Here is a 27,804-nt window from a genome sequence, read left to right as displayed (position 1 = left end):
AGGATTTGTTGGTGGAATGGACATGTAACATGAAAAGAGAAGACAAGGAAGACTATGCAGGTTTTGCCTGAAAGGTTGGAACAATGGAAGTGCTACTTACTGAGAACTCCTCACTGTGATGGGGCAGACCTGGGAGGGATTGTGAAAAGTCTGGTTTTGAACTATTAGATATCAAATGAAGATGTTCAATAGACACAAATGTGTAAGTATGTGACTCTAGGGAGGTATCTGGATTACAGATATAAGTTTGAAAGTCATCACGAAATAACATTTAAAGCTACAAGATTTGATGAGGTCACCCAGGGCGTACCTTTATATACAAAACAGAAGGGGAAGGATGAAAAAGGGAAGTTTGAGGATTGAACCCTGGGTCACTTCAGGTAGATGAGAAGGAAACAGCAATGGAGACTAAGAAGGAATAGCCATTGAGGAAGGAGAAAAATTAAGAGAGCACGGAACCCTAGAAGCCATGTGAAAAAAGTGTTGTTGTTGTTTTTAATTATACTTTAAGTTTTAGGGTACATGTGCACAATGTGCAGGTTTGTTACATATGTATACATGTGCCATGTTGGTGTACTGCACCCATTAACTCGTCATTTAGCATTAGGTATATCTCCTAATGCTATCCCTCCCCCCTTCCCCCACCCCACAACAGTCCCTGGAGTGTGATGTTCCCCTTCCTGTGTCCATGTGTTCTCACTGTTCAATTCTCACCTATGAGTGAGAACATGCGGTGTTTGGTTTTCTGTCCTTGAGATAGTTTGCTGAGAATGATGATTTCCAGTTTCATCCATGTCCCTATAAAGGACATGAACTCATCATTTTTTATGGCTGCATACTATTCCATGGTATATATGTGCCACATTTTCTTAATCCAGTCTATCATTGTTGGACATTTGGGTTGGTTCCAAGTCTTTGCTATTGTGAATAGTGCCACAATAAACAGACATGTGCATGTGTCTTTATAGCAGCATGATATATAGTCCTTTGGGTATATACCCAGTAATGGGATGGCTGGGTCAAATGGTATTTCTAGTTCTAGATCCCTGAGGAATCGCCACACTGACTTCCACAATGGTTGAACTAGTTTACGGTCCCACCAACAGTGTAGAAGTGTTCGTATTTCTCCACATCCTCTCCAGCACCTGTTGTTTCCTGACTTTTTAATGATTGTCATTCTAAATGGTGTGAGATGGTATTGTGGTTTTGATTTGCATTTCTCTGATGGCCAGTGATGATGAGCATTTTTTCATGTGTTTTTTGGCTGCATAAATGTATTCTTTTGAGAAGTGTCTGTTCATATCCTTCACCCACTTTTTGATGGGGTTGTTTTTTTCTTGTAAATTTGAGTTCATTGTAGATTCTGGATATTAGCCCTTTGTCAGATGAGTAGGTTGGGAAAATTTTCTACCATTTTGTAGGTTGCCTGTTCACTCTGATGGTAGTTTCTTTTGCTGTGCAGAAGCTCTTTAATTTAATTAGATCCCATTTGTCAGTTTTGGCTTTTGTTGCCATTGCTTTTGGTGTTTGAGACATGAAGTCCTTGCCCATGCCTATGTCCTGAATGGTATTGCCTAGGTTTTCTTCTAGGGTTTTTATGGTTTTAGGTCTAACGTTTAAGTCTTTAATCCATCTTGAATTAATTTTTGTATAAGGTGTAAGGAAGGGATCCAGTTTCAGCTTTCTACATATGGCTAGCCAGTTTTCCCAGCACCATTTATTAAATAGGGAATCCTTTCCCCATTGCTTGTTTTTGTCAGGTTTGTCAAAGATCAGATAGTTGTAGATATGCGGCATTATTTCTGAGGGCTCTGTTCTGTTCCATTGATCTATATCTCTGTTTTGGTACCAGTACCATGCTGTTTTGGTTACTGTAGCCTTGTAGTATAGTTTGAAGTCAGGTAGCGTGATGCCTCCAGCTTTGTTCTTTTGACTTAGGATTGACTTGGCAATGCGGGCTCTTTTTTGGTTCCATATGAACTTTAAAGTAGTTTTTTCCAATTCTGTGAAGAAAGTCATTGGTAGCTTGATGGGGATGGCATTGAATCTATAAATTACCTTGGGCAGTATGGCCATTTTCACGATATTGATTCTTCCAACCCATGAGCATGTAATGTTCTTCCATTTGTTTGTATCCTCTTTTATTTCATTGAGCAGTGGTTTGTAGTTCTCCTTGAAGAGGTCCTTCACGTCCCTTGTAAGTTGGATTCCTAGATATTTTATTCTCTTTGAAGCAATTGTGAATGGGAGTTCACTCATGATTTGGCTCTCTGTTTGTCTGTTATTCATGTATAAGAATGCTGCTGATTTTTGTACACTGATTTTGTATCCTGAGACTTTGCTGTAGTTGCTTATCAGCTTAAGGAGATTTTGGGCTGAGACAATGGGGTTTTCTAGATACACAATCATGTCATCTGCAAACAGGGACAATTTGACTTCCTCTTTTCCTAATTGAATACCCTTTATTTCCTTCTCCTGCCTAATTGCCCTGGCCAGAAATTCCAACACTATGTTGAATAGGAGTGGTGAGAGAGGGCATCTCTGTCTTGTGCCAGTTTTCAAAGCGAGTGCTTCCAGTTTTTGCCCATTCAGTATGATATTGGCTGTGGGTTTGTCATAGATAGCTCTTATTATTTTGAGATACATCCCATCAATACCTAATTTATTGAGAGTTTTTAGCATGAAGGGTTGTTGAATTTCGTCAAAGGCCTTTTCTGCATCTATTGAGATAATCATGTGGTTTTTGTCTTTGGTTCTGTTTATATGCTGGATTACATTTATTGATTTGTGTATGTTGAACCAGCCTTGCATCCCAGGGATGAAGCCCACTTGATCATGGTGGGATAAGCTTTTTGATGTGCTGCTGGATTCGGTTTGCCAGTATTTTATTGAGGATTTTTGCATCAATGTTCATCAGGAATATTGGTCTAAAATTCTCTTTTTTGGCTGTGTCTCTGCCAGGCTTTGGTATCAGGATAATGCTGGCCTCGTAAAATGAGTTAGGCAGGATTCCCTCTTTTTCTATTGACTGGAATAGTTTCAGAAGGAATGGTACCAGCTCCTCCTTGTACCTCTGGTAGAATTTGACTGTGAATCCATCTGGTCCTGGACTCTTTTTGGTTGGTAAGCTATTGATTATTGCCACAATTTCAGATCCTGTTATTGGTCTATTCAGAGATTCAACTTCTTCCTGGTTTAGTCTTGGGAGGGTGTATGTGTCAAGGAATTTATCCATTTCTTCTAGATTTTCTAGTTTATTTGCATAGAGGTGTTTGTAGTGTTCTCTGATGGTAGTTTGTATTTCTGTGGGATTGGTGGTGATATCCCCTTTATCATTTTTTATTGCATCTATTTGATTCTTCTCTCTTTTCTTCTTTATTAGTCTTCCTAGCAGTCTATCAATTTTGTTGATCTTTTCAAAAAACCAGCTCCTGGATTCATTAATTTTTTGAAGGTTTTTTTTTGTGTCTCTATTTCCTTCAGTTCTGCTCTGATTTTAGTTATTTCTTGCCTTCTGCTAGCTTTTGAATGTGTTTGCTCTTGCTTTTCTAGTTCTTTTAATTGTGGTGTTAGGGTGTCCATTTTGAATCTTTCCTGCTTTCTCTTGTGGACACTTAGTGCTATATATTTCCCTCTACACACTGCTTTGAATGTGTCCCAGAGATTCTGGTATGTTGTGTCTTTGTTCTCGTTGGTTTCAAAGAACATCTTGATTTCTGCCTTCATTTCATTATGTACCCAGTAGTCATTCAGGAGCAGGTTGTTCAGTTTCCATGTAGTGGAGTGGTTTTGAGTGAGTTTCTTAATCCTGAGTTCTAGTTTGATTGCACTGTAGTCTGAGAGAGAGTTTGTTATAATTTCTGTTCTTTTACATTTGTTGAGGAGAGCTTTACTTCCAACTATGTGGTCAGTTTTGGAATAGGTGTGGTGTGGTGCTGAAAAAAATGTATATTCTGTTGATTTGGGGTGGAGAGTTCTGTAGATGTCTATTAGGTCCACTTGGTGCAGAGCTGAGTTCAATTCCTGGGTATCCTTGTTAACTTTCTGTCTCGCTGATCTGTGTAATGTTGACAGTGGGGTGTTAAAAAGTCTCCCATTATTATTGTGTGGGAGTCTAAGTCTCTTTGTAGGTCACTCAGGACTTGCTTTATGAATCTGGGTGCTCCTGTATCGGATGCATATATATTTAGGATAGTTAGCTCTTCTTGGTGAATTGATCCCTTTAACATTATGTAATGGCCTTCTTTGTCTCTTTCGATCTTTGTTGGTTTAAAGTCTGTTTTATCAGAGACTAGGATTGCAACCCCTGCCTTTTTTTGTTTTCCATTTGCTTGGTAGATCTTCCTCCATCCCTTTATTTTGAGCCTATGTGTGTCTCTGCACGTGAGATGGGTTTCCTGAATACAGCACACTGATGGGTCTTGACTCTTTATCCAATTTGCCAGTCTGTGTCTTTTAATTGGAGCATTTAGCCCATTTACATTTAAAGTTAATATTGTTATGTGTGAATTTGATCCTGTCATTATGATGTTAGCTGGTTATTTTGCTCATTAGTTGATGCAGTTTCTTCCTAGCCTTGATGGTCTTTACAATTTGGCATGTTTTTGCAGTGGCTGGTACTGGTTGTTCCTTTCTATGTTTAGTGTTTCCTTCAGGAGCTCTTTTAGGGCAGGCCTGCTGGTGACAAAATCTCAGCATTTGCTTGTCTGTAAAGGATTTTACTTCTCCTTCACTTATGAAGCTTAGTTTGGCTGGATATGAAATTCTGGGTTGGAAATTCTTTTCTTTAAGAATGTTGAATATTGGCCCCCACTGTCTTCTGGCTTGTAGAGTTTCTGGCGAGAGATCCGCTGTTAGTCTGATGGGCTTTCCTTTGTGGGTAACCCGACCTTTCTCTCTGGCTGCCCTTAACATTTTTTCCTTCATTTCAACTTTGGTGAATCTGACAATTATGTGTCTTGGAGTTGCTGTTCTCGAGGAGTATCTTTGTGGCATTCTCTGTATTTCCTGAATCTGAATGTTGGCCTGCCTTGCTAGATTGGGGAAGTTCTCCTGGATAATATCCTGCAGAGTGTTTTCCAACTTGGTTCCATTCTCCCTGTCACTTTCAGGTACACCAATCAGACATAGATTTGGTCTTTTCAAATAGTCCCATATTTCTTGGAGGCTTTGTTCATTTCTTTTTATTCTTTTTTCTCTAAACTTCCCTTCTCACTTCATTTCATTCATTTGATCTTCCATCACTGATACCCTTTCTTCCAGTTGATCGTGTCGGCTCCTGAGGCTTCTGCATTCTTCACATAGTTCTCGAGCCTTGGCTTTCAGCTCCATCAGCTCCTTTAAGTACTTCTCTGCATTGGTTATTCTAGTTATACATACATATAATTTTTATTTCAAAGTTTTTAACTTCTTTGCCATTGATTTGAATTTCCTTCTGTAGCTCAGGAGTAGTTTGATCGTCTGAAGCCTTCTTCTCTCAACTCGTCAAAGTCATTCTCCGTCCAGCTTTGTTCCGTTGCTGGTGAGGAACTGCATTCCTTTGGAGGAGGAGAGGTGCTCTGCTTTTTAGAGTTTCCAGTTTTTCTGCTCTGTTTTTTCCCCATCTTTGTGGTTTTATCTACTTTTGGTCTTTGATGATGGTGACGTACAGATGAGTTTTTGGTGTGGATGTCCTTTCTGTTTGTTAGTTTTCCTTCTAACAGACAGGAGCCTCGGCTGCAGGTCTGTTGGAGTTTGCTAGAGGTCCACTCCAGACCCTGTTTGCCTGGGTATCAGCAGCAGTGGCTGCAGAACAGCAGTGGCTGTAGAACAGCCGATTTTCGTGAACCGCAAATGCTGCTGCCTGATCGTTCCTCTGGAAGTTTTGTCTCAGAGGAGTACCCGGCCATGTGAGGTGTCAGTCTGCTCCTACTGGGGGGTGCCTCCCAGTTAGGCTGCTCGGGGGTCAGGGACCCACTTGAGGAGGCAGTCTGTCCGTTCTCAGATCTCCAGCTGTGTGCTGGGAGAACCACTACTCTCTTCAAAGCTGTCAGACAGGGACGTTTAAGTCTGCACAGGTTACTGCTGTCTTTTTGTTTGTCTGTGCCCTGCCCCCAGAGGTGGAGCCTATAAGAGGCAGGAAGGCCTCCTTTAGCTATGGTGGGCTCCACCCAGTTCAAGCTTCCAGGCTGCTTTGTTTACCTAAGCAAGCCTGGGCAATGGCAGGCACCCCTCCCCCAGCCTCGCTGCTGCCTTGCAGTTTGCTAGCACAGCAGTCTGAGATCAATCAGTGAGACTCCATGGGCATAGGACCCTCTGAGCCAGGTGTGGGATATAATCTCCTGGTGTGCTGTTTTTTAAGCCCGTTGGAAAAGCGCAGTATTAGGGTGGGAGTGACCCGATTTTCCAGGTGCCGTCTGTCACCCCTTTCTTTGACTAGGAAAGGGAACTCCCTGACCCCTTGCACTTACCGAGTGAGGCAATGCCTCGCCCTGCTTCGGCTCGCGCACGGTGCGCTGCACCCACTGTCCTGCACCCACTGTCTGGCACTCCCTAGTGAGATGAACCCGGTACCTCAGATGGAAATGCAGAAATCACCCGTCTTCTGCGTCGTTCACGCTGGGAGCTGCAGACCAGAGCTGTTCCTATTTGGCCATCTTGGCTCCACCCATATTTTCCAAAAAAAGTGTTTTAAGAAGGAATGATCGGTTATGTAAAATGCTGAGAGATGAGGCGAAATGGTGCATTCTTTTTTTTTTTTTTTTTTGAGATGGAGTCCTGCTCTGTTGCCCAGGCTGAAGTGCAGTGGTGTGATCTCGGCTCACTGCAACCTCCACCTCCTGGATTCAAGCAATTCTCTTGCCTCAGCTCCCAGGTAGCTGGGAATCCCTGCATGTGCCATCATGCCTGGCTAAATTTTTTTGTATTTTTAGTAGAGACAGGGTTTCACCATGTTGGCCAAGCTGGTCTTTGTGGGGAAAAGAAAGAGAGATCAGCCTCTTACTGTGTCTATGTAGAAAGAAGTAGACATAAGAGACTCCATTTTGTTCTGTACTAAGAAAAATTCCTCTGCCTTGAGATGCTATTAATCTGTAACCCTACCCCCAACCCTGTGCTCCCTGAAACATGTGCTGTGTTGACTCAAGGTTTAATGGATTTAGGGCTATGCAGGATGTGCTTTGTTAAAAAAGTGCTTGAAGGCAGCGTGCTTGTTAAAAGTCATCACCATTCTCTAATCTCAAGTACCCAGGGACACAATACACTGTGGAAGGCCACAGGGACCTCTGCCTAGGAAAGCCAGGTATTGTCCAAGGTTTCTCTCCATGTGATAGCCTGAGATATGGCCTCGTGGGAAGGGAAAACCTGACCGTCCCCCAGCCCGACACCCGTAAAGGGTCTGTGCTGAGGAGGATTAGTAAAAAAGGAAGGCCTCTCTGCAGTTGAGATAAGAGGAAGGCCTCTCTGCAGTTGAGATAAGAGGAAGGCACCTGTCTCCTGCTCGTCCCTGGGCAATAGAATGTCTCAGTGTAAAACCCAATTGTATGTTCTATTTACTGAGATAGAAGAAAACTGCCTTAGGGCTGGAGGTGAGACGTGCTAGCAGAAATACTGCTATTTAATGCACCGAGATGTTTGTATACATGTACATCAAGGCACAGCACCTTTCCTTAAACTTATTTATGACACAAAGACCTCTGTTCACATGTTTTCCTGCTGACCCTCTCCCCACTATTACCTTATTGTCCTGCCACATCCCCCTCTCCAAGATGGTAGAGATAATGATCAATAAACACTGAGGGAACTCAGAGACCAGTGCTGGCGCGGGTCCTCCGTATGGTGAGCGCCGGTCCCCTGGGCCCACTTTTCTTTCTCTATACTTTGTCTCTGTGTCTCTTTTCTCAAGTCTCTCATTCCACCTGACGAGAAACACCCACAGGTGTGGAGGGGCAGGCCACTCCTTCATCGGGTGTCCAACGTAGGTGCTTTTCTCTAGGGTGAAGGTACGCTCGAGCGTGGTCATTGAGGACAAGTCGACGAGAGATTCCTGAGTACGTCTATGGTCACCCTTTGCGGTAAGCTTGTGCGCTCAGAAGAAGCCAGGGTAACAATGGGACAAACTAAAAGTAAATATGCCTCTTAGCTCTATTAAAATTCTTTTAAAAAGAGGGGGAGTCAGAGTCTCTACAAAAAAATCTAATCACTCTATTTCAAACAATAGAACAATTCTGCCCATGGTTTCTAGAATGGGGAACTTTAGATCTAAAAGATTGGGAAAAAATTGGCAAAGAATTAAAACAAGCAAGTAGGGAGGGTAAAATCATCCCACTTACAGTATGGAATGATTGAGCCATTATTAAAGTAGCTTTAGAACCGTTTCAAACAGGAGAAGATAGCATTTCAGTTTCTGATGCCCCTGGAAAATGTGTAATAGGTTGTAAAGAAGAAGCAGGGATAGAATCTGGGAAAGGAACGGAAAGTTCACATTGTAAATACGTAGCAGAGCCGGTAATGGTTCGGTCAATGCAAAACGTTGACTATAATCAATTACAGGAGGTGATACATCCTGAAATGTTAAAATTAGAAGAAAAAGGTCCAGAATTAGTGGGGCCATCAGAGTCTAAACCACGATGGCCAACTCCTCTCCCAGCAGTTCAGATGCCTGTAACATTACAACCTCAAATGCAGGTTAGACAAGTACAAACCCCAAAAGAATATCAAATAGGGAAAGATAGAGTCTCTGTCACGGCAATGCCAATCCAAATACAGTATCCACAATATCAGCCGGTGGAAAATAAGACCCAACCGCCAGTAACCTATCAATACTGGCCGCCAGCTGAACTTCAGGATCAGCCGCCCCCAGAAAATCAGTATGGACAGCCAGGAATGTTTCCAGCACCACAGGGCAGGGCGCTATAGCCTCAGCCGCCCACTATGAGATTTAATCCTACACCACCACCTAGTGGACAGGGTAGTGCATTACATAAAATTATTGATAAGGCAAGAAAACAAGGAGATACCGAGGCATGGCAATTCCCAGTAATATTAGAACCGATACCACCTGAAGAAGAGGACCAAGAGGGAGCGCCTCCCCTAGCTGAGGCCAGATATGAGTCCTTTTCCATAAAAATGCTAAAAGATATGAAAGAGGGAGTAAAACAGTATGGACCCAACTCCCCTTATATGAGGACATTATTAGATTCCATTGCTCATGGACATAGACTCATTCCTTATGATTGGGAGATTTTGGCCAAATGATCGCTCTCACCCTCTCAATGTTTACAATTTAAGACTTGGTGGATTGATGGGGCACAAGAACAGGTCCAAAAAAATAGGGCTGCCAATCCTCCAGTTAACATAGATGCAGATCAACTATTAGGAACAGGTCAAAATTGGAGCACTACTAATCAACAAGCAATAATGTAAAATGAGGCCACTGAGCAAGTTAGACCTATCTGCCTTAGAGCCTGGGAAAAAAGCCAAGACCCAGGAACCACCTGCCCCTCATTCAATACAATAAGACAAGGCGCTAAAGGAGCCCTACCCTGATTTTGCGGCAAGCCTCCAAGATGCTGCTCAAAAGTAAATTACCAATGAGAATGCCCGTAAGGTCATAGTGGAGTTGATGGCATACGAAAATGCCAATCCTGAGTGTCAATCAGCCATTAAACCATTAAAAGGAAAGGTCCCAGTGGGATCAGATGTAATCTCAAGAGTACGTAAAAGGCTGTGATGGAATTGGAGGAGCTATGCATAAAGCTATGCTTATCGCTCAAGCAGTAACGGGACTTGCTTTAGGAGGACAACTTAGAACATTTAGGGGAAAATGTTATAATTGTGGACAAATTGGTCATCAAAAAAAGAATTGCCCAGCCTCAAATAAACAAAATATAACTACTCAAACTACTACAACAACAGATAAAGAGCCACCTGACTTATGTCCAAGAGGTAAAAAAGGAAAACATTGGGCTAATCAATGTCATTCTAAATTTGATAAAAATGGGCAACCATTGTTGGGAAACGAGAAGAGGGGCCAGCCTCAGGCCCCGCAACAAACTGGGGCATTCCCAATTTAGCCCTTTGTTCCTCAGGGTTTTCAGGGACAACAACCCCCACTGTCACAAGTGCTTCAGGGAATGGGCCAGTTACCACAATACAGCAACTGTCCCCGGCCACAAGTGGCAGTGCAGCAGTAGATTTGTGTACTATACAAGCAGTCTCTCTGCTTCCAGGGAGCCCCCACAAAAAAATCCCCACAGGGATATATGGCCCACGGCCTGAGGGGACTGTAGGACTAATCTCAGGAAGATCAAGTCTAAATCTAAAGGGAGTTCAAATTCATACTGGTGTGGTTGATTCAGACTACAAAGTCAAAATTCAATTGGTTATTAGCTCCTCAATTCCTTGGAGTGCCAGTCCAGGAGACAAGATTGCTTAATTATTATTCCTGCCTTATATTAAGGTTGAAAACAGTGAGATAAAAAGAACAGGAGGGTTTGGAAGCACTGATCCAGCAGGAAAGGCTGCATATTGGGCAAGTCAGGTCTCAGAGAGCAGACCTGTGTGTAAGGCCATTATTCAAGGAAAACAGTTTGAGGGGTTGGTAGACACTGCAGCAGATGTCTCTATCATTGCTTTCAATCGGTGGCCAAAAAATTGGCCTAAACAAAAGGCTGTTACAGGACTTGTCGGCGTAGGCACTGCCTCAGAAGTGTATCAAAGTACTGAGATTTTACATTGCTTAGGGCCAGATAATCAAGAAAGTACTGTTCAGCCAATGATTACTTCAATTCCCGTTAATCTGTGGGGTCGAGATTTATTACAACAATGGGGTGAGGAAATCACTATGCCTGCTCCATTATATAGCCCCACAAATCAAAAAATCACGACTAAGATGGGATATATACCAGGAAAGGGACTAGGAAAAAATGAAAATGGCATTAAAGTCCCAATTGAGACTGAGGGAAATCAAGAAACAGCAGCAATAGGGTATCCTTTTTAGGGGCGGCAACTGTAGAGCCTCCTAAACCCACTCCATTAACTTGGAAAACAGAAAAACCTGTATGGGTAAATCAGTGGCTGCTACCAAAACAAAAACTGGAGGCTTTACATTTATTAGCAAAGTAACAATTAGAAAACGGACATATTGAGCCTTCATTCTCGCCTTGGAATTCTCCTGTGTTTGTAATTCAGAAAAAATCCAGCAGATGGCGAATGTTAACTGACTTAAGGGCCGTAAATGCCATAATTCAACCCATGGGGCATCTCCAACCAGGGTTGCCCTCTCCGGCCATGATCCCAAAAGACTGGCCTTTAATTATAATTGATCTGAAGGATTGCTTTTTTACCATTCCTCTGGTGGAGCAGGATTGTGAAAAATTTGCCTTTACTATACCAGCCATAAATAATAAAGAACCAGCCACCAGGTTTCAGTGGAAAGTGTTACCTCAGGGAATGCTTAATAGTCCAACTATTTGTCAGACTTTCGTAGGTCAAGCTCTTCAACCAGTTAGAGATAAGTTTTCAGACTGTTATATCATTCATTATGTTGATATTTTATGTGCTGCAGAAACGAGAGACATGACTGTTACACATTTCTGCAAGCAGAGGTTGCCAACGCAGGACTGGCAATAGCATCTGGTAAGATTCAAACCTCTACTCCTTTTCATTATTTAGGGATGCAGATAGAAAATGAAAAAATTAAGCCACAAAAAATAGAAATAAGAAAAGGCACATTAAAAACATTAAATGATTTTCAAAAATTGCTAGGAGACATTAATTGGATTTGGCCAACTCTAGGTATTCCTACTTATGCCATGTCAAATTTGTTCTCTATCTTAAGAGGAGACCCAGACTTAAATAGTAAAAGAATATTAACCCGAGAGGCAACAAAAGAAATTAAATTAGTGGAAGAAAAAATTCAGTCAGTGCAAATAAATAGAATAGATCCCTTAGCCCCACTCCAACTTTTGATTTTTGCTACTGCACATTCTCCAACAGGCATCATTGTTCAAAATACTGATCTTGTGGAGTGGTCATTCCTTCCTCACAGTACAATTAAGACTTTTACATTATACTTGGCTCAAATAGCTACATTAATTGGTCAGGCAAGATTACGAATAATAAAATTGTGTGGAAATGACCCAGACAAAATAGTTGTCCCTTTAACCAAGGAACAAGTTAGACAAGCCTTTATCAATTCTGGTGCATGGCAGATTGGTCTTGCTGATTTTGTGGGAATTACTGATAATCATTACCCAAAAACAAAAATCCTCCAGTTTTTAAATTGACTACTTGGATTTTACCTAAAATTACCAGTCACGGACCTTTAGAAAATGCTCTGACAGTATATACTGATGGTTCCAACAATGGAAAAGCAGCTTACACAGAGCCAAAAGAGCAAGTAATCAAAACTCAGTATCAATTGGCTCAAAGAGCAGAGTTGGTTGCAGTCATTACAGTGTTACAAGGTTTTGATCAACCTATCAATATTGTATCAGATTCTGCATATGTAGTACAGGCTACAAGGGATGTTGAGACAGCTCTAATCAAATATAGCATGGATGATCAGTTAAACCAGCTGTTCAATTTATTACAACAAACTGTAAGAAAAAGAAATTTCCCATTTTATATTACTCATATTCGAGCATACACTAATTTACCAGGGCCTTTGACTAAAGCAAATGAACAAGCTGACTTACTGGTATCATCTGCATTCATAAAAGCACAAGAATTTCATACTTTGGCTCATGTAAATGCAGCAGGATTAAAAAACAAATTTGATGTCACATAGAAACAGGCAAAAAATATTGTACAACAATGCACCCAGTGTCAAGTCCTACACCTGCCCACTCAAGAGGCAGAAGTTAATCCCAGAGGTCTGTGTCCTAATGCGTTATGACAAACAGATGTCACGCATGTACCTTCATTTGGAAGATTATCATGTGTTCATGTAACAGTTGATACTTACTCACATTTCATATGGGCAACTTGCCAGACAGGAGAAAGTACTTCTCATGTTAAAAAACATTTATTATCTTGTTTTGCTGTAATGGGAGTTCCAGAAAAAATCAAAACTAACAGTGGACCAGGATATTGTAGTAAAGCTTTCCAAGAAAATTACACATACAACAGGAATTCCCTATAATTCCCAAGGACAGGCCATAGTTGAAAGAACTAATAGAACACACAAAACTCAATTAGTTAAACAAAAAGAAGGGGGAGACAGTAAGGAGTGTACCACTCCTCAGATGCAACTTAATCTAGCACTCTATACTTTAAATTTTTTAAACATTTATAGAAATCAGACTACTACTTCTGCAGAACAACATCTTACTGGTAAAAAAAGAACAGCCCACATGAAGGAAAACTGATTTGGTGGAAAGACAACAACAATAAGACATGGGAAATAGGGAAGGTGGTAATGTGGAGGAGAGGTTTTGCTTGTGTTTCACCAGGAGAAAATCAGCTTCCTGTTTGGATACCAACTAGACATTTGAAGTTCTACAATGAACCTGTCGGAGATGCAAAGAAAAGCACCTCCACGGAGACAGAAACACCGCAATCAAGCACGATCAACTCACAAGATAAAATGGTGATGTCAGAAGAATAGATGAAGTTGCCATTCACCAAGAAGGCAGAGCCGCCGACTTGGGCACAATTAAAGAAGCTAACACAGTTAGCTAAAAAAGGCCTTGAGAACACAAAGGTGACACAAACTCCAGAGAGTATGCTGCTTGCAGCTTTGATGATTGTATCAACGGTGGTAAGTCTCCCCATGCCTGTAGGAGCAGCTGCAGCTAATTATACCTACTGGGCCTGTGTGCCTTTCCTGCCCTTAATTCGGGCAGTCACATGGATGGATAATCCTATTGAAGTATATGTTAATAATAGTGTATGGGTACCTGGCCCCACAGATGATCACTGCCCTGCCAAACCTGAGGAAGAAGGAATGACGATAAATATTTCTACTGGGTATCGTTATCCTCCTATTTGTCTAGGGAGAACACCAGGATGTTTAATGCCTACAATCCAAAATTGGTTGGTAGAAGTACTTACTTACTGTACCACCAGTAGATTCACTTACCACATGGTAAGCGGAATGTCACTCAGGCCACAGGTAAATTATTTACAGGACTTTTCTTATCAAAGATCATTAAAATGTAGGCCTAAAGGGAAACCTTGCCCCACGGAAATTCCCAAGGTATCAAAAGACACAGAACTTTTAGTTTAGGAAGAATGTGTGGCCAATAGTGTGGTCATATTACAAAATGATGAATTTGGAACTATTATAGATTGGGCACCTCGAGGTCAATTCTACCACAATTGCACAGGACAAACTCAGTCATGTCCCAGTGCACAAGTGAGTCCAACTGTTGATAGTGACTTAACAGAAAGTTTAGACAAACATAAGCACAAAAAATTACAGTCTTTCTACCTTTGGGAATGGGGAGAAAAAGGAATCTCTACTCCAAGACCAAAAATAATAAGTCCTGTTTCTGGTCCTGAACATCCAGAATTATGGAGGCTTACTGTGGCCTCATACCGCATTAGAATTTGATCTGGAAATCAAGCTATAGAAACAGGAGATCATAAGCCATTTTATACTATCGACCTAAATTCAAGTCTAACGGTTTCTTTACAAAGTTGTATAAAGCGCCCTTATATGCTAGTTGTAGGAAATATAGTTATTAAACCAGACTCCCAAACTATATAACCTGTTAAAATTGCAGATTGTTTACTTGCTAAACCAGACTCCCAAACTATATAACCTGTTAAAATTGCAGATTGTTTACTTGCATTGATTCAACTTTCAATTGGCAGCACTATATTCTGCTAGTGAGAGCAAGGGAAGGCGTGTGGATCCCTGTGTCCATGGACCGACCGTGGGAGGCATCGCCATCCATCCATATTTTGACTGAAGTATTAAAAGTCATTTTAAATAGATCCAAAAGATTCATTTTTACTTTAATTGCGGTGATTATGGGATTAATCGCAGTCACAACTACAGCCGCTGTGGCAGGAGTTGCATTGCACTCTTCTGTTCGGACAGTAAACTTTGTTAATGATTGGCAAAAGAATTCTACAAGATGGTGGAATTCACAATCTGGTATTGATCAAAAATTGACAAATCAAATTAATGATCTTAGACTGTCATTTGGATGGGAGATAGGCTCATGAGCTTAGAACATCATTTCCAGTTACAGTGTGACTGGAATACGTCAGATTTTTGTATTATACCTGGAGTTTATAATGAGTCTGAGCATCACTGGGACATGGTTAGATGCCGTCTACAGGGAAGAAAAGATAATCTCACTTTAGACATTTCCAAATTAAAAGAACAAATTTTTGAAGGCTCAAAAGCCCATTAAATTTGGTACCAGGAACTGAGGCAATCATGGAGTTGCTGATGGTCTCACAAATCTTAACCCTGTCACTTGGGTTAAGACCATCGGAAGTTCTACTATTGTAAATTTCCTATTAATCCTTGTGTGCCTGTTCTGTCTGTTGTTAGCCTGCAGGTGTACCCAACAGCTCCGAAGAGACAGCGACCATCGAGAACGGGCCATGATGACGACGGCGGTTTTGTCCAAAAGAAAAGGGGGAAATGGGAAAAGAGAGATCAGACTGTTACCGTGTCTATGCAGAAATAAGTAGACATAAGAGACTCCGTTTTGTTCTGTACCAAGAAAATTCTTCTGCCTTGAGATGCTGTTAATCTGTAACCCTAGCCCCAACCCTGTGCTCGCAGAGACATGTGCTGTGTTGACTCAAGGTTTAATGGATTTACCAAAGGGCTATGCAGGATGTACTTTGTTAAAAAAAAGTGCTTGAAGGCAGTATGCTTGTTAAAAGTCATCACCATTCTCTAATCTCAAGTACCCAGGACACAATACACTGCGGAAGGCCACAGGGACCTCTGCCTGGGAAAGCCAGGTATTGCCCAAGATTTCTCCCCATGTGATAGCCTGAGATATGGCCTCATGGGAAGGGTAAGACCTGACTGTCCCCCAGCCCGACATCCCCCAGCCCGACACCCGAAAAGGGTCTGTGCTGAGGAGGATTAGTAAAAGAGGAAGGCCTCTTTGCAGTTGAGGTAAGAGGAAGGCATCTGTCTCCTGCTCGTCCCTGGGCAATAGAATGTCTCAGTGTAAAACCCAATTGTATGTTCTATTTACTGAGATAGGAGAAAACCGCCTTAGGGCTGGAGGAGAGACATGCTAGTGGTAATACTGCTCTTTAATGCACCGAGATGTTTGTATACGTGCACATCAAGGCACAGCACCTTTTCTTAACCTTGTTTACGACACAGAGACGTTTACATGTTTTCCCGCTGACCCTCTCCCCACTATTACCCTATTGTCCTGCCACATCCCCCTCTCCGAGATGGTAGAGATAATGATCAATAAATACTGAGGGAACTCAGAGACCAGTAAGCACCGGTCCCCGGGGCCCACTTTTCTTTCTCCACACTTTGTCTCTGTCTCTTTCTTTTCTCAGTCTCTTGTTGCACCTGACGAGAAACACCCACAGGTATGGAGGGGCAGGCCACCCCTTCAGATCTTGAACTTCTGCCCTCAGGTGATCTCCCTGCCTTGGCCTCCCAAAGTGGTGGGATTACAGGTGTGAGCCACCGTGCTCGGCCTAAATCGTGCTTCCTAAGTTAAAAATGGCATTATTAGCAAAATGGAGATTACTGGTAATCTTCACAAGAATAGTTTTGGCAGAATAATGGGAGCAAGTTCTGACTGAACCAGATTCAAAAGAATGAGAGAAGATAAAATACTGGCAAACCGAATCCAGCAGCACATCAAAAAGTTTATCTACCCATGATCAAGTGGGCTTCATCCCTGGGATGCAAAGCTGGTTCAACATATGCAAATCAATAAACGTAATCCAGCATATAAACAGAACCAAAGACAAAACCACATGATTATCTCAATAGACGCAGAAAAGGCCTTTGACAAAATTCAACAGCCCTTCATGCTAAAAACTCTCAATAAATTAGGTATTGATGGGATGTATCTCAAAATAATAAGAGCTATTTATGACAAACCCACAGCCAATATCATACTGAATGGACAAAAACTGGAAGCATTCCCTTTGAAAACTGGCACAAGACAGGGATGCCCTCTCTCACCACTCCTATTCAACATAGTGTTGGAAGATCTGGCCAGGGCAATCAGGCAGGAGAAAGAAAGGGTATTCAATTAGGAAAAGAGGAAGTCAAATTGTCCCTGTTTGCAGATGACATGACTGTATATTTAGAAAACCCCATAGTCTCTGCCCAAAATCTCCTTAAGCTGATAAGCAACTTCAGCAAAGTCTCAGGATACAAAATCAATGTGCAAAAATCACAAGCATTCTTATACACCAATAACAGACAAACAGCCAAATCATGAGTGAACTCCCATTCACAATTACTTCAAAGAGAATAAAATACCTAGGAATCCAACTTACAAGGGATGTGAAGGACCTCTTCAAGGAGAACTACAAACCACTGCTCAGTGAAATAAAAGAGAACACAAACAAATGGAAGAACATTCCATGCTCATGGATAGGAAGAATCAATATCGTAAAATGGCCATACTGAATCAATGATGAATCAAGAATCAATAAAATGGCCATACTGCCCAAGGTAATTTATAGATTCAATGCCATCCCCATCAAGCTACCAATGACTTTCTTCACAGAATTGGAAAAAAACTAAAGTTCATATGGAACCAAAAAAGAACCCGCATTGCCAAGCCAATCCTAAGCCAAAAGAACAAAGCTGGAGGCATCACGCTACCTGACTTCAAACTATACTACAAGGCTACAGTAACCAAAACAGCATGGTACTGGTACCAAAACAGAGATATAGATCAATGGAACAGAACAGAGCCCTCAGAAATAATACCACCCATCTACAACCATCTGATCTTTGACAAACCTGACAAAAACAAGAAATGGGGAAAGGATTCCCTATTTAATAAATGGTGCTGGGAAAACTGGCTAGCCATATGTAGAAAGCTGAAACTGGATCCCTTCCTTACACCTTATATAAAAATTAATTCAAGATGGATTAAAGACTTAAATGTTAGACCTAAAACCATAAAAACCCTAGAAGAAAACCTAGGCAATACCATTCAGGACACAGACACAGGCAAGGACTTCATGTCTAAAACACCAAAAGCAAGGGCAACAAAAGCCAAAATTGACAAATGGGATCTAATTAAACTAAAGAGCTTCTGCACAGCAAAAGAAACTACCAACAGAGTGAACAGGCAATCTAAAGAATGGGAGAAAATTTTTGCAATCTACCCATCTGACAAAGGGCTAATATCCTCCCGTCTCCCTCTCCCGTCTCCCTCTCCCGTCTCCCTCTCCCGTCTCCCTCTCCCGTCTCCCTCTCCCGTCTCCCGTCGCCCGTCTCCCTCTCCCGTCTCCCTCTCCCTCTCCTTTCCACGGTCTCCCTCTCATGCCGGGCCAAAGCTGGACTGTACTGCTGCCATCTCGGCTCGCTGCAGCCTCCCTGCCTGATTCTCCTGCCCCAGCCTGCCGAGTGCCTCCGATTGCAGGCGCACGCCGCCACGCCTGACTGGTTTTCGTGTTTTTTTGGTGGGGATGGGGTTTCACTGTGTTGGCCGGACTGGTCTCCAGCTCCTAGCTGTGAGGGATCCGCCAGCCTCGGCCTCCCGAGGTGCCGGGATTGCAGACGGAGTCTCCTTAACTCAGTGCTCAATGGTGCCCAGGCTGGAGTGCAGTGGCGTGATCTCGGCTCGCTACGGCCTCCACCTCCCAGCCGCCTGCCTTGGCCCCCCCAAAGTGCGGAGATTGCAGCCTCTGCCCAGCCGCCACCCCGTCTGGGAAGTGAGGAGCGTCTCTGCCTGGCCGCCCATCATCTGGGATGTGAGGAGCCCCTCTGCCTGGCTGCCCAGTCTGGAAAGTGAGGAGCGTCTCTGCCCAGCCGCCATCCCACCTGGGAAGTGAGGAGCGCCTCTTCCCGGCCGCCATCCCATCTAGGAAGTGAGGAGCGTCTCTGCCCGGCCGCCCATTGTCTGAGATGTGGGGAGCGCCTCTGCCCCGCCACCCCGTCTGGGATGTGAGGAGCGCCTCGGCCAGGCCGCGACCCCGTCTGGGAGGTGAGGAGCGTCTCTGCCCGGCCGCCCCGTCTGAGAAGTGAGGAGACCTTCCGCCTGGCAACCGCCCCGTCTGAGAAGTGAGGAGCCCCACCGCCCGGCTGCCACCCCATCTGGGAAATGAGGAGCGTCTCTGCCCGGCAGCCACCCCATCCGGGAGGGAGGTGGGGGTCAGCCCCCCGCCAGGCCAGCGCCCCGTCCGGGAGGGAGGTGGGGGGTCAGCCCCCTGCCCGGCCAGCCGCCCCGTCCGGGAGGGAGGTGGGGGGTCAGCCCCCCGCCCGGCCAGCCGCCCCGTCCGGGAGGTGGGGGGCTCAGCCCCCCGCCCGGCCAGCCGCCCCATCCGGGAGGTGAGGGGCGCCTCTGCCCGGCCGCCCCTACTGGGAAGTGAGGAGCCCCTCTGCCCGGCCAGCCGCCCCGTCTGGGAGGGAGGTGGGGGGGTCAGCCCCCCGCCCGGCCAGCCGCCCCGTCTGGGAGGGAGGTGGGGGGGGTCAGCCCCCCGCCCGGCCAGCCGCCCCGTCCGGGAGGGAGGTGGGCTCAGCCCCCCACCCGGCCAGCCACCCCGTCCGGGAGGTGAGGGGCGCCTCTGCCCGGCCGCCCCTACTGGGAAGTGAGGAGCCCCTCTGCCCGGCCAGCCGCCCCGGCCGGGAGGGAGGTGGGGGGCCCAGCCCCCCGCCCGGCCAGCCGCCCCGTCCGGGAGGGAGGTTGGGGGGTCAGCCCCCCGCCCGGCCAGCCGCCCCGTCTGGGAGGGAGGTGGGGGGGTCAGCCCCCCGCCCGGCCAGCCACCCCGTCCGGGAGGTGAGGGGTGCCTCTGCCCAGCCGCCCCTACTGGGAAGTGAGGAGCCCCTCTGCCCAGCCAGCCGCCCCGTCCGGGAGGGAGGTGGGGGACTCAGCCCCCCACCCGGCCAGCTGCCCCGTCCGGGAGGGAGGTTGGGGGGTCAGCCCCCCGCCCGGCCAGCCGCCCCGTCCGGGAGGGAGGTGGGGGGGGTCAGCCCCCCGCCCGGCCAGCCGCCCTGTCTGGGAGGGAGGTGGGGGGGTCAGCCCCCCGCCCGGCCAGCCGCCTCGTCCGGGAGGTGAGGGGCGCCTCTGCCCGGCCACCACCCCGTCTGGGAGGTGTGCCCAACAGCTCATTGAGAACGGGCCATGATGACAGTGGCGGTTTTGTGGAATAGAAAGAAGGGGGAAAGGTGGCGAAAAGATTGAGAAATCGGATGGTTGCCGTGTCTGTGTGGAAAGGGGTAGACATGGGAGACTTTTCGTTTTGTTCTGTACTAAGAAAAATTCTTCTGCCTTGGGATCATGTTGATCTGTGGCCTTGTCCCCAAGCCTGTGCTCTCTGAAACATGTGCTGTGTCCACTCAGGGTTGAATGGATTAAGGGTGGTGCAAGATGTGCTTTGTTAAACAGATGCTTGAAGGCAGCATGCTCGTTAAGAGTCATCACCACTCCCTAATCTCAAGTACCCAGGGACACAAACACTGCGGAGGGCCGCAGGGTCCTCTGCCTAGGAAAACCAGAGACCTTTGTTCACTTGTTTATCTGCTGACCTTCCCTCCACTATTGTCCTGTGACCCTGCCAGTTCCCCCTCTGCGAGAAACACCCAAGAATGATCAATAAAAAAAAAAAAAAAGAACACAAAGGAAAAAAAAAAAAAAAGGGCTAATATCCAGAATCTACAAAGAACTCAAATTCACAAGAAGAAAACAACCCCATCAAAAAGCGGGCAAAGGATATGAACAGACACTTCTCAAAAGAAGACATTTATGTAGCCAACAGACACATATGCAGCCAACAGACACATGGAAAAATGCTCATCATCAACTGGCCATCAGAGAAATGCAAATCAAAACCACAATGAGATACCATCTCACACCATTTAGAATGGTGATCATTAAAAAGTCAGGAAACAACAGGTGCTGGAGAGGATGTGGAGAAACAGGAACACTTTTACACTGTTGGTGGGACTGTAAACTAGTTCAACCATTGTGGAAGACAATGTGGCAATTCCGCAAGGATCTAGAACTAGAAATACCATTTGACCCAGCTATCCCATTACCTGGTATATACCCAAAGGATTATAAATCATGCTGCTATAAAGACACATGCACACGTATGTTTATTGCGGCACTATTCACAATAGCAAAGACTTGGAACCAACCCTAATGTCCATCAATGATAGACTGGATTAAGAATATGTGGCATATATACACCATGGAATACTATGCAGCCATAAAAAAGGATGAGTTCATGTCCTTCGTAGGGACATGGATGACGCCGGAAACCCATTCTTAGCAAACTATCTCAAGGACAAAAAAACAAACACCACATGTTCTCACTCATAGGTGGGAATTGAACAATGAGAACACTTGGACACAGGAAGGGGAACATCACACACTGGGGCCTGTTGTGGGGTCGGGGGAGGGGGAAGGGGGGGAGGGATAGCATTAGGAGATATACCTAATGTAAATGACGAGTTAATGGGTGTAGCACACCAACATGGCACATGTATACATATGTAACAAACCTGCACGTTGTGCACATGTACCCTAGAACTTAAAGTATAATAAAAAAAAAAAAGACAAAAAAAAAATGAGAGAAGAGCTGGAGTTAGGGAATATGGAAAATTCTTTTGTATTTTTCTGTAAAAAGTAGCAAAGAAATGGAGCTATATCAAGAGGAAAATGTGTGTCAAAATATTTTGTTTTGTTTTTTTTTCCTTTTAAGATAGAAGAAATTAAGGCATGTTTGTATGCTGATGAAAATTATTGTAAAAGATATGGACAAGTTCATGTTAGAAGAGACAAAGGGCAATTCCTTCAACAGTGTCCTTAAAAATATGAGAAGGAATGGAATTCAGTATACAAGTGAGGGTACTGGGCTTAAGTAAAGGCACAAAAAGGTTACATGTTAATAGGAAAAGAGGTCGAATGAGTATAGATGAAGGTAGGTAAACAGACAAGGAAGCAAGAATCTCGCTTCTCTTCTGCTAGCTTCAGTTTTCTCAGTGAGATCAGCTCAGGGACATCATCTAAGAGCCAGGCAAGAGGATGAATAGTCATGACCATTATGTAACCAACAACTTAGCTCCTAAATAAACAAAAACTAGCAGACATATAGAGAAATTAATCACCATCATAGTAGAGAATAGAATATAAACAGACCAGAAATAAAAACAAGGAAGACTATAACATAATTAGTAATATAGGTAGATAAAACTGACATAAAATATTTTTAATGATCACATTAGCATAAAACTAAAAATTATAAAAACATAGAAAAAACATATAATCCTAGAATTAAGTTACTAAGACAATTCTATATGATGTTTGTTATAGAAGGAAATAAAAATAAAATTTTAAAACAATTTAGACCCAAATAGCAAAAGAAACTTTGTGTGAAATCCCAAGAAATCAGCTAAAATTGTACCCAGGGAAATTTACAGTCTTAAGTGCATTTATTAAAAAACAAGAAATATTATAGTTAAGAGAATTAAGATTTCACCTCAAGAAGAAGTGAGCAAAAAGCATAACTAAAAACAAAAATATAAGTGAGATAAAAATCAGAAAATGAGTAAATTAGAAACGTAGAAACAGCAGAAATAATTAGCAAAATCAAAATACCAAAATTATTTGAAAATATCCATAAATAATACAAAAAAAGTGACGTGCAGAAAAAAATTAGATTTAGCACAAATCCAAAGCACTGGAGAGAAAAAGGTAACCATAAATTGAGGAGTTAAAAAGTGTTTATGAGAGATTATGGGAGTGACATCAGCAAGATGGCAGAAATAGGAGGTAACCCACTCATATCCCCTCACGAGAATTCTGCACCCATCCACAGATAAAAGTCTCTTTGCAGAAGCTTTGAAATTCAGGTAGGAGGTTGTAAAACTTGAGTAAAGCCCAAGACCTAGGAAAGTCATTTTGAGAGTGCAGACTGGCACGCAGGTGGCCGATCTCCCATGCTGATCCCATGTTCAAAGCTTGAAAATGGCCCCATTCCCCAGAGGGCTTGGCTACAGCCCCATTTGGCCTTGGGCGTGCAATCAAAACCATCTGCCTAAAGGTCCAGGAGGAATCATGCACACTAGTGTCTAGGTGGAGAGTCTCTTATGCCTGCTGACAACAGTCCTGGTAGTGAACCTCACAGTTGCTCTGTGGCTTAGCTCCAGCCTCCTCAGCTGGGGTGCCAGCTCAGAACCGCTCATACAAGGATCCAGAGTAAGATTCATCTGTATCTCATGGTTTGGGAGTTGGAGTCTTCACGATGGGCTCACCAACCTCTGTCCCACAGCAGACCTTGAGGAAGCCCAGTCTTTGCCTTGGGCCCTCCTGCAATAACTGGAGAACTATCCCCTCTGTGTAGACATGGTGGGAGACACACCCATGTGGGCTGAGATGGGCTCATCAGCTGCCATCCCATAGCACATCCTCAGGGGGTCCAGGCTCAGCTCCAGCACCTCCCACTGCAGTCAGGGAACTATTCCATCTGTGCATGGAAGCCTCTGTCCCACAGCAGATCCCAAGAGGGCCCAGTCTAAGCTCTAGCCCCTCCTGTTGTAGTCATAGAACTACCCCATCTCTGCAGAGACATGCTGGGAGATGTGCACCTGTCTAAGCCAACAAGATAGGCTTGCCAGCCTCCGTCCTGTAGGACAGCAAATCCTGAGGGGGCCCAGTCTCAGCTCCAGCCCTCTCACTGTAATTAGAGACCTATCTTGCCTGTGCAAGGACCTGCTGAAGGCACACCCATCTGGGCCACCAGGACAGTCTTCTGGGCTCAGGTCCCTGTCTGGACTCCCATACAGCACCAGTATCCTTCTTGGGTTTTCTCTAGGTCCACCCAGGTGGAGAGCCACAACAACCTTGGAGCCCTTGCAAGGCTAGCAGGAAGCCTGGGCTTAATGCCCTTTAATGCTGAGATGAATGCAGTGGTTACAGGCTCAAGGGAATACAACAGATAGTCTGTTTAGAATGTCTGGAAGGCCTTTGGAAGAAGGATGGGCACAAACAAAGCTAGACTGCGAACTTGATTGATTGACTGATTGATTGATTGAGATGGAGTCTTGCTCTGCTGCCCAGGCTGGAGAGCAGTGGCATGATCTCAGCTCACTGCAACCTCTGCCTCCAGGGTTCAAGCAATTCTCCTGTCTCAGCCTCCTGAGTAGCTGGGACTACAGGCACACACCACCATGGCCAGCTAATTTTTGTATTTTTAGTAGAGATGGGGTTTCACCATATTGGTCAGGCTGGTCTTGAACTCCTGACCTCAGGTGATCCACCTGCCTCAGCTTCCCAAAGTGCTGGGATTACAGGCGTGAGATACCAGGTTCTGGCCTGCAAACTCTTGAATAAATTGCTCAGTGCACAGACATCATGTGTCCATAAACATCAAGAACATTCAGGAAAATATGAGCTCATCAAATGAACAAAATAAGGTGCTAATGACTGACAAAATCAATGTACAAAAATAAGTAGCATTTCCATAGGCCAACAGGAAACTGTGAAAAGGAAATCAATCCCATTTATAATAGATAGCAAAAAAAAAAAAAAAAGGAATAAATTTAACCAAAGAGGCAAGAGTTTTACAATGAGAACTATAAACATTGACAAAAGAAATTAAAGAGGAAACTAATAAGTGGAAATATTTTCCATGTTCATGGATCAGAAGAATTAACATTGTTAAAATGTCCATACTACCCAAAACAATCTACAAATGCTATGCAATCCCTATCAAAATACCACCAATGACACTGCACAGAAATACAAAGAAGAATCCTAAAATTCATATGGAACCACAAAAGTCCCCAAACAGCCAAAGCAATTTTTTTTTTTGAGATGGAGTTTTGCTCTTGTCGCCCAGGCTGGAGTGCAATGGCACACTCTTGGCTCACTGCAACCTCCACCTCCCAGGTTCACGTGATTCTCCTGCCTCAGCCTCCTGAGTAGCTGGGATGACAGATGCCTGCCACCACGCCCAGCAATTTTTTGTATTTTTAGTAGAGATGGGGTTTCGCCATGTTGGCCAGGCTGGTCTCAAACTCCTGGCCTCAGGTGATCCACCTGCCTCAGCCTCCCAAAGTGTTAGGATTACAGGTGTGAGCCACTGCGCCAGGCCGCCAAAGCAATCTTGTACAAAAAGAACCAAGCTGGAGGCATCAAACTCCATGACTTGAAAATATACTACAAAACAACAGTAACCAAACAGTATGGTATTGGCATGAAACCAGACACATAGACCAATGGAACAGGATAGAGAACCCAGGAAAAAAAAAATCCAAGTATTTGCAGCCAACTGATTTTCAACAGGAAGGCCAAGAACACACATTGGGAAAAGGATACTTTCTTCAGTAAATGTTGCTGGGAAAACTGAATATCCACCTGCAAAAGAATGAAACTAGACCCCTGTCTCACCACTCAACTCAAAATGGATTAAAGACTTAAATGTAAGACTGGAAACTATGAAACCAGTAGAAGAAAACACAGGGAAACAGACATTGATCTGGGCAAGGATTTTTTAATAATACCTCAAAAGCACTGACAAATGCAAAAACAGATAAACATACTACATCAAAGTAAAAAGCTTCTGTACAGCAAAGGAAATGAGAGTAAAGAGACAACCTACAGCCTGGGCGTGGTGGCTCACATCTATAATCCCAGCTCTTTGTGGGGCCGAGGCGGGCAGATCACAAGGTCAGGAGACTGAGACCATCCTGGCTAACACAGTGAAACACCGTCTCTACTAAAAACACAAAAAATTAGCCGGGCGTGGTGGCATGTGCCTGTAGTCCCAGCTACTCTGGAGGCTGAGGCAAGAGAATCACTTGAACCTGGCAGGCGGAGGTTGTAGTGAGCCGAGATTGCACCACTGCACTCCAGCCTGGGTGACAGAGCGAGACTCCATCTCAAAGCAAACAAAAAAGAGACAACCTACAGAATGGAAGAAAATATTCACAAACTATGCATCTAATAAGGTGTTAATACCAAGAATATATAAGAAAGTCAACTCAACAGCAAAAAAACAAATAATCTGATTAAAAAATAGTCAAAAGATTTGAATAGGCATTTCTCAAGACATACAAATGGCTAACAGGTAAATGAAAAAATGCTCAATATCACTAATTATAGGGAAATGCAAATCGAAGCTACAATCAGATATCACCTCACCGCTGTTAGAATGGCTATTAAAAAGACAAAAGATAACAAATGCTGGTAAAAATGTGGAAAAAGGGGAACTCTTACACACTCTTGGTGGGAATGTAAATTAGCACAGCCATTATGGAAAATAGTATGGAGGTTTCTCAAAAAAGTAAACATAGAACTACCATATGATCCAACAATCTAACTACTGGGTATACATCCAAAGGAAAGGAAATCAGTATGTCAAAGAGGCATCTGCATTCCCATGTTTACTGCAGCACTATCCACAATAGCAATAACATGGACTCGAACTCAGTGTACATCAAAAGATAAATGGATTTTCAAAAATGTGGCATATATGCATAATAGAATACTATTCACCTATAAAAATGAATAAAATCCTGTTATTTTTGACAACTTGGATGAAGCTAGAGGACATTATATTAAGTGAAATACACCAAGAACAGGACAAATATCACATGATCTCACTCATATGTGGAACCTAAAAAAGTTGATCTCATATAAGTAGAGCGTAGAACAGTGGTTACCAGATGCTGAGGGGGTGGCTGGGAAGAGATTGGTCTATGGGTACAAAGTTAGATAGGAGAAATAAGTTCTGATGTACTATTGCACAATAAGGTGACTATATAGTCAACAAAAATGTCCTGAATGCCTGCAGATAGCTAGAAGAGAGCATCTTGAATGTCCTAACCACAAAGAAATGACAAGTGTTTGAGGTGACAGATATGCTAATTATCCTGATTTGATAATTACACAATATACATATGTATAAAACATCACATGGTAGCCCATAAATATGTGCATTGTTTCAACTAAAATAAAACAAAACTTTTAAAAGTGTTTATGAAAAAACCTATTAACGCAACAGTAAATTAGAACTGGATGAAACAGATGAAAAACATGAAAAATAACCCATGAAGATATAATAACTGATATACAGCAATAACCACATAAAAAATTTAAATTTGAGCTCAGTGTCTGTGCTCCTAAAAGGCAATAGATACCTATGACTGATGATCATTTGTATCTGCTGGTCATAGTACCTATTATATCTAATATTCAAGGCAATAGATTCCAGTGACTGGTAGGACTGGCAATATTATCCAAACATTAAAGAATATATAGGCCGGGTGTGGTGGCTTATACCTGTAATCCCAGCACTTTGAGAGGCCAAGGCAGGTAGATTGCCTGAGCCCAGGAGTTCGAGACTAGTCTGGGCAATGTGGCAAAACCTCATCTCTACAAAAACTACAAAAATTAGCCAGGCATGGTGGCACGTGCCTGTAGTCTCAACTAGGATCACCTGGGCTCAGGGAGGTGGAGGCTGCAGTGAGCTGTGATCAGGCCACTGCACTCCAGCCTAAGTGACAGAGGGAGACCCTGTCTCAAAAAAAAGAAAAAAGGATATATAATTCCAATCGTACATAACTGTTGTTGAACATATAAAAATATGGTAATCTACCCTAGTCATTTTACAAAGTTAAATTAACTAGTATAACAACACTGAAAAATGACCTTAGGAAAACTAAGCCAATCTCGTGAACAAACA

At 43.6% G+C, this 27,804-nt stretch overlaps 2 protein-coding genes across 7 annotated transcripts in view; one reads left to right on the top strand and one right to left on the bottom strand.

Moving 5' to 3' along the window:
- The window catches only part of ZNF585A (zinc finger protein 585A), a 65,989-nt gene extending 49,543 nt beyond the window's left edge, over window positions 1-16,446 (top strand). The window contains exons 6-8 of the transcript XR_008955037.2: window positions 7,973-8,051; window positions 11,546-13,741; window positions 15,491-16,446. The gene's annotated coding sequence lies outside the window, so the exon portion shown is untranslated. The remainder of the gene's footprint in view (window positions 1-7,972; window positions 8,052-11,545; window positions 13,742-15,490) is intronic.
- The window catches only part of ZNF420 (zinc finger protein 420), a 56,462-nt gene that overhangs the window by 7,214 nt on the left and 21,444 nt on the right, over window positions 1-27,804 (bottom strand). The gene's annotated exons all lie outside the window — the stretch shown is intronic.

The sequence above is a fragment of the Pan paniscus genome, chromosome 20, assembly GCF_029289425.2.
Source record: "Pan paniscus chromosome 20, NHGRI_mPanPan1-v2.0_pri, whole genome shotgun sequence".
In the NCBI taxonomy this organism is placed as follows: Eukaryota; Metazoa; Chordata; class Mammalia; order Primates; family Hominidae; genus Pan; species Pan paniscus.
Note: the sequence above shows the minus strand (reverse complement) of the source record. Positions and strands in the feature narration are given on the sequence as shown.